Below are 10,293 nucleotides of genomic sequence, written 5' to 3' on the forward strand. Positions count from 1 at the left end.
GTCTTTGATCTTCATCAGTAAGTGCTTCAAGTCCTCTTCACTTTCAACAAGTAAGGTTGTGTCATAAGTATCACAGGTTGTTAACGAGTCTTCCTCCAATCTTCTTCTACAGTCCACTTTCTTGGATTATTTGCTCAGCATACAGATTGAATAGGTATGGTGAAAGGATACAACCCTGACACACACCTTTCCTGGCTTTAAACCACGCAGTATCCTCCTTTTCTGTTCAAACAACTGCCTCGCGGTCCATGTACAGGTTCATCATGAACACAGTTAAGTGTTCTAGAATGTTCATTCTTTGAAATGTTATCCATAATTTGTTATGATCCATATAGTCAAATGCCTTTGCATAGTCAATAAAATGCAGGTAAACATCTTTCTGGCATTCTCTGCTTTCAGCCAGGATCCATCTGACATCAGCAACTTTATCCCTGGTTCCAAGTCTTCTTCTGAATCCGGCTTGAACTTCTGGAAGTTCTCTGTTGATGTACTGATGCAACTGCTTTTGAATGATCTTCAGCAAAATTGGTGACCATATACTTGGAAAATGTGAGCATTTTTAACCAACTTACTTAAAAGAAAACTTTGTCTTAGGCTGGTAGAGATCACTAGGCAGATAGCAAACTGAAATCTCTTCAGCGACCCAAGAAATGCCTGTGTTAGAGCCCGTGTCTGTGATGCCATAAACAAAAGCAGCAGCTGAGTGAACTGAATGACAAGAGAAACACGACCTGGACAACTGTCAATACTCATACTTGATCTAGATCATTCTTTACAGCAGTGCCCTTCACTTCTGACACCAAATAGACTGTTTTCCTAGAAATGGAATATTCAAGTAGAAGGTATTTTTAGACATCGGTAGAAATGCCTCCACTTGGAACAGAGGACTGAGCATAAGCATTTATCATCCCTTCTTGTCAAGACCCAATAAATCATAGTAAAAGAATAAACCCATAACCAAGACAGGCACAGAAGGGAGACCATCAATGAGCAAGACACCTCAACAGATTTCTGATGGATGAATGGAGAGTGGAAGCCTATTGGTGGATCAAGGGGGAGAAGGAAGGAAGTACTGGCAGAGTACGCAGGAAGAGACCACGAAGGAGGAAGGAGGCATTTCACTAGGGGTGTCCTAAAGAAGCTACACAGTCTGACAACAGCAACTCAAAAGATTAGGTAGGAACCTTCGGGGGCAGTGAGCTTATGTTAATTGAGGAGGAACCACTCAGAAAAGGAGGGGGAGAATGGTTGCACAACTCGAAGAATGTAATCAGTGTCATTGATTTGCACACGTAGAAACTGTTGAACTGGTGTATGTTTTGCTGTGTATATTCTCAACAACAACAAAATAAAATAAAATAGATTATTTAAAAAAAAAAAGAAAAAGCTACAGAGTCAAGACAGGACAGTTTGGCAGAGGGCGGGAATGAGAAGGAGCCTGTTGGAAGGACCAGCTTCCTCCCTCACTTTCCCTCTTCCCACTTCAACTGCAAGCAGGACAGCACTCAACTGATGGGGCAGCTGTGACTCCCACACTCCCTTCCCAGTCACCGCACCCCCAAGTAAGCAAAGCTAGGTCTCCCCTTACTGCCTCCACCTTCCAACCCCAGCATTCTACCCCTAGACTGAAAAAACTAACTTTCACGGGGAAGAAATGCTAGGGGTGGATACAGGCTCTCCAAGGTATAGACTTCCACCTTTGGTGGTTGTAAGCCCTTGAACCCTGGTGGCGCAGTGGTTAAGTGATAGAGCTGTTAACCAAAAGGTCAGCAGTTCAAATCCACTGCCCTTGGGAACCCTATAAGGCAGGTCTACTCTGTCGTCTAGGGTCCCTGTGGGTCAGAACTGACTCTGTGGCAATGGGTGTGGTTTTTGGCCCCTAAACTGGCTGCCTGCTCACCTTGAGATGAAATCAGCTAAGCAGTAATCCTTGTCCACATACTCAGAGTTCCCAGGCAGCCTGCCTGTTCGTGGGCTAAAAGTTCTGAGACCACAGAGGATTGTAGTTGTCATCATCGATGTCACTGCTGTCAGCACATCATCATCCTCAAACACTGAGCACTGACATTACTCCTCAGATGTCTCAAAGGCATCGCAAACTCATGCCCCAAACAGGACCCACAACATGCTCCCCCAGCTTCCTACCCAAACTCCTCTACCAATATTTCCTCCCTTAGAGAATAGCCCTATCAGCTGCCATAATTAACATTTACAGAGCACACTTACTCTGTGCCAACATCCCTGGGTGGCACAAACAGTTTGCACTTAACTACTAACCCAACAAAAGATCGGCAGTTCAAATCCACCCAGTGGCACAGTGGAAGAAAGGCCTGGCAATCTGCTTTTTAAAGATTGTTGTTGTTGTTAGTTGCTGTCGAACTGATTCCGACTCATGGAGACCCCATGGGTGACAGAGTCCAACTGTTCCTTAGGGTTTTCTTGGCTGTAATCTTTATGGAAGCAGATCACCAGGCCTTTCTTCCGCAGCGCCACTGGGTGGGTTAGAACCGCCAACCTTTAGGTCAGTAGTCCAGTGCAAACCATTTGCGCCACTCAGGGAGAGGGAAAGCCAGGCTGAAATCAGCAAGGGTCTCCCTGCGAGCATCTCAGGTCAACTGCCTGAAGAGGTCTCGGAAGAAAGAGACTTGAATCTCCAAGATCCTAGTCGTTCATTATGATTTCTTCTCTCATCTACGTAAGTTCTAACTTTGTGTTCTTTCTGTATACCTTTTAGGCCCCCAAATCTTGAATTTGGACTTGGGTTACCAACGAAGTGTAAAAATCAGGCTTACATGAGAGTTTTCATTGGCAACACGCACATCTGACAAGTCTAACAGAGCCAACATGTATACACTGTAGCTACGATACAGCAGGGACTTCCCAACGTGCTTTATGTATATTACAGGTACTCAATCTGTCTTCCCATTTTACAGATGAGGAAACTGAGGCACCGGATATTTCAGTGCCTGTCCAAGCTTCCAGGTACCTGGCTCTACGACTCAACTGTTAACCACGCTAGTACCACCTCTTGGGTGAGTAAAGCCTACACCACTAAAGAATTTTTGTTAAGGTTTTAGATGTGGCAAAATATAAGATTTGAAGCAGTGGCGTCACTCGGGGGTGCAAGGGGTGCGGACCGCCCGGGTGACACTGTCAGAGGGTGTGACACCAAAATGACTGTCTATAAAATTTTTATGCAGTGTTTCAGAAAGTAAAATAAGTTATTATTTTTCATGAAAACATCCCTGTAATTAGTTATAACAACAAAAATATTTGTTGTAAGCCCAGCTTACATGTATCAATATACCTACAAGGCTAAAACTCTGTGCTGATTTACTCTTTGAACCTTATAATGACAAGCACGTGCTGTTTTTATTGCTGCTGGTGTTTTTATAGGAGCTGGCTTTGTCAAATTTTCTGGTGTTGTAGCTACAATATTGTGGTAATTAGTATTTGTGAACATGTATCAATAACTTTTTTGAGAATGAAGTAGTAATTAAAGGAAAAGAAGGAGTAATATACAGGAATTATGATTCACGAGTAACATTAGTACAAAAAAAACATTATTAAGGATTCTGCATGGTCTGATCTGGGAGGAGGTTCATGGCGGGGGGTGGGGGTGACACCATGAGTTACCACAGTGGGTGGCGCCAACCTGGCAATGCCACCGATCTGATGAAAAATGTATTTATAGATGGAAAAAAAAAAGCTGCCTGGGATTTGCTTTAAAATTATCCAGTGACAGGAGGGCTTCAGCATGGAAGGGAGATGGGGGTGGAGGGCGGGTAAGATGAAACAAGATTGTTCGAATACAGGTAAATGAAGCTGGGTGATGGTGTAAGGGGTGCACGATATGGTTCATTCTGCTTTGTGTACGCTGAAGTTTTCCATGAAAGCAAAAAAGTTAAAAAAAAAAAAACACATCCTGGCAGATTGTGGGGCAGCGGCTGCCATCTTACTTACTAACGCTTCAAATAGACTCAAAACCAAACCTGTTGCTGTCGAGTCAATTCCAACTCATAGTGACCCTATAGGACAGAGTAGAACTGCCCCCATAGGGTTTCCAAGGTGTGGCTGGTGGATTAGAACTGCTGACCTTTTGGTTAGCAGCTGAGCTCTTTACCAACCAAAGAAACGTGTATTTTAAATGATAAAATCGAGGAATTCTGTTTCTCTAGGGCTGGCGCAGTTGTTAAGAACTCAGCTGCTAACCAAAAGGTCGGCAGTTTGAATCCACCAGCTGCTCCTTGGAAACCCTATGGGGCAGTTCTACTCTGTCCTGTAGGATTTGGTTTTTGAGGGCATTGTGAATATTTTTCCTGGGCTTTTACAGAGACAATGACACACCTCTCTACCTGAGACAAGTAATTTTGGGGGGGACAATGAAGTACTGGCCACCTGGAGCAATTTCTCTACTCACTGTTTCATGTATTTCTTTTCCAACAAGTATTTAAGGAGCACCTGCTATGTCCAAGCACAGTACCAGGTACAATGTTACCGAGACAGAACAAGTCTTGCTTTCATGGATATTACATTCTACTGGGGGATGCACACAGAAAGACCAACTGCACAAATCAATAAATATCTGTAGATTGTAATTATTGCCATGAATGAAATAATCGGGAGAGTCAGCGGGCAGGGCTGCCTTACGCAATGTTTATACACACCAGGGAAGGGAAGAAGGTCCGAAATTACATGGCTCCAATATCCCTAGAATTATGCCTGGAGTCATTTATTGAGGACTTGAATTTATTTTCTCTAAAGGAGCGTTAGTTTTATGTCATGCTTGAGGAGACAACAGTATTTAAAGTTAACCTTATTACTGGAGGGATTCCTGGAAAGACACAATCGAATCCAACAGTTGGTGGATTCAAGCTGGTGGTCACTCTAATTAAGAAAGTAAAGAGTAAATGGAATGCAAACAATCCTATTTCACACTAAACAATTCAACGAGGGGAATCATTTGAACATAACGACTCCAGGGCAGATGATAGTCTCAGATGCACAAGCACAGCCCCCCTAGACTTACCCGTAGATGCTGATGCATATCTAGAAATGGCTTGGGGCCTAGAGGCTGCCGAAATAAATTGTGTGAATCAAATTAAAATGCAGCCAGATGTTTTTTACGCAGAAAATAAAAAGCCACATGATCAGGTGGAGGGAGCCGCAGAATGCCCGAGTGGCAGAGCATTGAGGCGTAGGCAATTTAAAAAGCCGCCCTAACCTGGCTAACTTGGCCCCTCCGCCTATCTTGCTACCTTTTCATCTGGCATCCTGTTTAAGGAAGACCGGATACCAGTAAATTATCTCATTTGACAAGCATTTCGAAAGGCCTCCTAATTTTAAAGCACTCCAAGGAAAACAAAGATGGATCGACCTCAGTTCTGACCTCAAGAAGCTCAAAGTCTGGTTAATAGGAGAAATGACTCCTGTATCTATTTACAAGTTTAAACAAGGGAGACATTCAGGAAATAATCACAGATGTGTGAAAAGGTTGCCAGGAGGGACTTCACTGAAGCATCATTGTAGTGAAAAATGTCCTAAATAGGGGAGAAGAATGATACTTAGAAGAAAAAAATGGTACCTATTAATAATGATGGAACAGTTTGCAACCATTCAAGAGGATGTTGGAGAAAATATTTAAGAACTTGGAAAAATCCTGATGAAATATTATTAAGCAAAAAAGCAGCTGACCAAATATGAAGTACAGTGTGTTTTCACTTTTGAAAAAAGAAACAAAGAGTAAAATTTTTTATATTCATTTGTATAAGGGAGAGAAAGTACATATTTATCAAAATTTTAACAATGCTATCTCCTGGTGGTATAACTATGAGTGTTTATTTTCTTTTTATTCTTTTTTTTTTTTTTTGGCTTATCTATATTTTCCACGATGAACATGGATTGTTTTTAGTAAGTAAAAAAGAAGAAAAAGGAAAATGTTTAAATGAAGGTTTAAAAAGAGGAGAGAAAAACAGTGTAAGAGAAATTTAGAAGAAGTAAGGAATTCAGTGGAAATGGAAATCAGGGCATGGACTCGGAGGAGGTAGCATTGGAGCTGGTCCGTGGAGGAAGAAGAGGAAGGATAAAGAAGAGAATCGAAGCTAAAATATACAATATCAGTTTCCTTCATCAAATTTCTGACCAGTCCCTCTGTGTGGCTTTCTTATAAAAAAAAAAAAAAGTAGGTACACAGGGCCACCGTGTGGGCTGCACAACTTTTAAGAGGCACCATTCACTTTGTGAGGACCCCTGGTGGTGCTAACCAAAAGGTTGGCTTCGAACCCAGCTGGCAGCTCCGCAAAATAAAGACCTGACGATCTGCTTCCCTGAAGATTACGGCCAAGAACACCCTATGGGCAGTTCTACCCTGTCACAGGGGGTCACTGAGTCAAAGTCAGCGTAACGGCGACTAATAACAACAGCATTCATGCTGTATCCAAAAAAAACCAAACTCATCCGTGTCCAGGCGATTCCGACTCATAGCGACCCTACAGGACAGAGTAGAACTGCCCCCGTATAGTTTCCAAGGAGCGCCTGGTGGATTCGAAGTGCCGACCTTTGGGTTAGCAGCGGTAGCTCTTAACCACCATGCCACCGGAGTTAGCGCCCCCTGGTGGTTTGCAACCTGTACCACATGTGCATTGAGAGCAACAAAGATCACCAAGAACAAAAGTAATAGACCTAGGAAAGATGGAGAGAAGATGTATGTGATGTATAAACCAACAAGGGATTCATATTTAGAACCAAAACACCAAACCCATTGCCATCCAGTCAATTCTGACTCATAGCGACCCTACAGGACAGAGTAGAACGGCCCCAAAGGATTTCCAACGAACTACTGGTGGATTCCAACTGCCGACATTTTGATTAGCAGCCTGAGCTCTTAACCACTGCACCACCACTGTCCAATAGAAATATAATGTAAGACACATAAATAATTTTCAATGTTCTTGTAGGCACATTTAAAAATTAAACAGAAACAGATAAACTTAATTTTAATCACATATTTTATTTATCCCAACATAGCCAAAATATTAACATTTCAACATCTAATTCCTGTAAAAATTATTACTGACATAGTCTATGGTATTTTTTGTACTAAATCTACAAAATCCAATGCGTATTTTACACTTATAACTGTTTCAATTCAGACTAGCCACATTTCAAGCGCTCAAAAGCCACGTGTGGAAAGCGGCTACCATATTGGACAGCGCGGGTATAGCACATACAAGAAATTCCTTCAAATCAATAAAAATTTTAAAACGTCAAGTCCCATAGGAAAACGGGCAAAAGATATGAACAGGCACTTTTCAGTAGAGGAAACACTACTAAGATATGAAGAGATCCCCAAAATTCTTAGTAGTTAGGGAAAAAATTAAATCTCTAAAGCCAGAAAAATCGCAAAGCTGGATAATGATAAAAGTTGATGGGATATTTGTGTAAGGAATGCTCATTTGCCAGTGGGAGTGTAGACAGGGGCAGACATCGTGAAGAGTGATTTAGCGAAATTAAATTGATGTATAGCCTATGATGTTGCAATTAATTCTGCTCCAACATATTTGTCCTAAGCAAATTCTTACACAGTTTAAGACATGTATTGTTGGGTTTGTTGTCTGTCTTCCCCACTGGACTACAAGCTCCACTTGGGCAGGGATTTTGTTGTGTTCATCCCTATATATCCAATGTTGGGATCAGGGCTGGCACATAGGAGGTGCTTAATAAATATCTGTAGAATGAATGCATTATGTCACAGTCATTACAGAAACCCACTGAGGCATGTGTTTTATGGATGAGGAAAATGAAACTCAGAACGACCATCTCTCCAAGGACACATGATGTCCAAGCCCAGGCAGAACTGGCATTAGCACCAAGTCTGATGGCCCGGACTGACCCCCAGGCAGCATCCATTCATTATTTCAACATTACTTATTGAGCATCTCAGAGGGAAAGTCAGCATGTAAATAACTGGAAAGAAGCGAACTACATAACCACATTTTCAGGGTTTAGATTCGAGCATGTCTGCATATAGAAAGGGCTTGGCTGGATAAGGTTTCCAAACTCTAACCTCCTTCATACATTCTTTCTTTCAATTGTCGTAAATAAATATGTAACACAACATCTGCTAATTTGACATCGTTCACATGTACAATTCAGCGACAATTATTACATCCATTGTGTTGTGCAACCATCACCAATATCTGTTGCCAAATTTTTTCATGTGTTTTTGAATCATGCGTTTTCTGAGAAAAGGCATGTAAAAAAAAAAAAAAATGAGAAGAAGAAAGGAAGGAAGAGAGAGAAAAGGAAAGGCCCGAATACGAAGGGAAGGGAAGGGAGAGAAAAGAAAAAGTAACTACTAGTTAAGAGTTGCTTTACTTCACGCATTTAGCCATTGGGTAACAAAACAGGCAATCCCAGGGAGAATGAGCCACTGCTTTCTTTTGCAGCTAATAAGGGTCAACATGTCTCCACCAGCTTTATACTTATTGCTCCTTTGCCTTTCCCTTTCTCTTCGTAGCTTTGATGAGTTGTCTTCAGAAGATAATTTGAATACTTGGTTCAGTTTTCTCCCCTCTTTTTGGCCTTTCATTCCTTGGCGGGTTTTGCCCTATTTGGATGTAAGTACCCACTCAACATCTTCTCCCGCCCCCTAGTCCATGAATCAAGTGTTAGCTAGCATTGTAGCAAAACAAATCCATCTGGAAATTGGCATTTCTATGATGTGTTCTTAAGGCTGCTGTTCACCATGCCCAGCGTGTGTGGGTGTGTTGAAAACTCAGAATGCATTAAGCAGGAAGCACTGGCAAGGCTGGGTGCACGTTTAGAAGCCAGAAAGACTGCCCCCAGGGAAGGGCATGCTCTTACAGAAAGGATTACTGAGAGCACCGAGGGTTGACTGTCATTTGTCTCAGGCGTGCTAAATATTTGACCATTTTAACTAGATGCTATTAGCCTGAACATGTTCCTTCTTCTCTATTTACCAAAAGACTATTTCCCAATTGCAAAAAGGATTACAGTTATACAAAAATCAAAATACATATCTCTTTTCTTCATTAGTTAATTTACTTATACCCAGCCCTGCTTGTTGCAAAAAGGATTTGAGGGAGTTCAGACACCATTCGAGGGACTGAATTATCCCAGGAAGTATTCCCTTCCCGTGCTGGTTCCTGCTTTCAAATGGATAAGAGAAGTAAAAACAACAAAATAACGACCCAGAGTCACTAAGATACTTGGAGCGGCTACTATGTGTCAGAATCTGTGCCAAGTACTTGGCATACATTTTCTCAGTTAATCCTCTCAACAACCCTGTGAGTAGGCACTATTTTTGTCCCCATTTCACAGATAAGAAAAATGAGGTTTAGAGAAGTAGGGTGTACAATGGCACATTTCGAATAAAGAGTGAAGCTAGGATTGGAATCTGAGCTGATTCCAGAAAGTCTTCTCCCTACCAACCTTTATCCACTCGTTTTCTGATGGGAGGCATCCTGGCTGGAGGAAAAGTTCTGAATCCATCATTTGAGTACAAAATCAAAAACCAAACCTGTTGCCATCAAGTCAATTCCAACTCATAGCAACCCTATAGAACAGAGTAGAACCGCCCTATAGCGTTTCCAAGGAGCGGCTGGGGGATTTGAACTGCTGACCTTTTGGTTATCAGCCAAGCTCTTAACCACTGGGCCACCAGGGTTCCACTTGACTACAGGGGACCCCTAATGGCAAGTTGGAGGAGACAGAGACTGAGACTGACGGTATTAGAATGTGTGAGTATTTTAAGTTGCTCATGTCCCATGGGGGAAACAGAACATAATGAGTTCCCACACATTGTTCTGCCCCTGGCTTCCCCTGGACTTCAGGGCTGCAACCAGCTCTGTTTTACTGACCATTCTATCCCAGTTCCTTGTACATACTTGGCACCCAGTAGGTGCTCCATGAATATTTGTTAAATGAATGAATATGCCATTGGGTCCACCAATCAGAAAGAAAATTTTCTAAGGAGATGAGAGTATTTGAAGAGATCTTGCCTTCAGGAATTAAAGAGTGGAGCAAGAAGATAAGTGAATTCTCTTGTGGTAGGCAACCTCTAAGATGCCCACCAATGATTCCAGCCTTCTGGGGTTCATGCCCGGTGTAATCCCCTCCCCCTGAGTGTGGGCCAGACTTACGGATTCCCTTCTAACAACTGGAAACTGGCAGAAGTGATAGGATAATGTTAGGTTATAAAAAGACTGTGGCTTTCGACTGAGATTCTTGTTCTCTCCTCTGCTCTCCTCCCCTCCCCTCCCCTCCCTTTCC

The sequence above is a fragment of the Trichechus manatus genome, unplaced genomic scaffold (assembly GCF_000243295.1).
Source record: "Trichechus manatus latirostris isolate Lorelei unplaced genomic scaffold, TriManLat1.0 scaffold00001, whole genome shotgun sequence".
NCBI classification, from domain to species: Eukaryota; Metazoa; Chordata; class Mammalia; order Sirenia; family Trichechidae; genus Trichechus; species Trichechus manatus.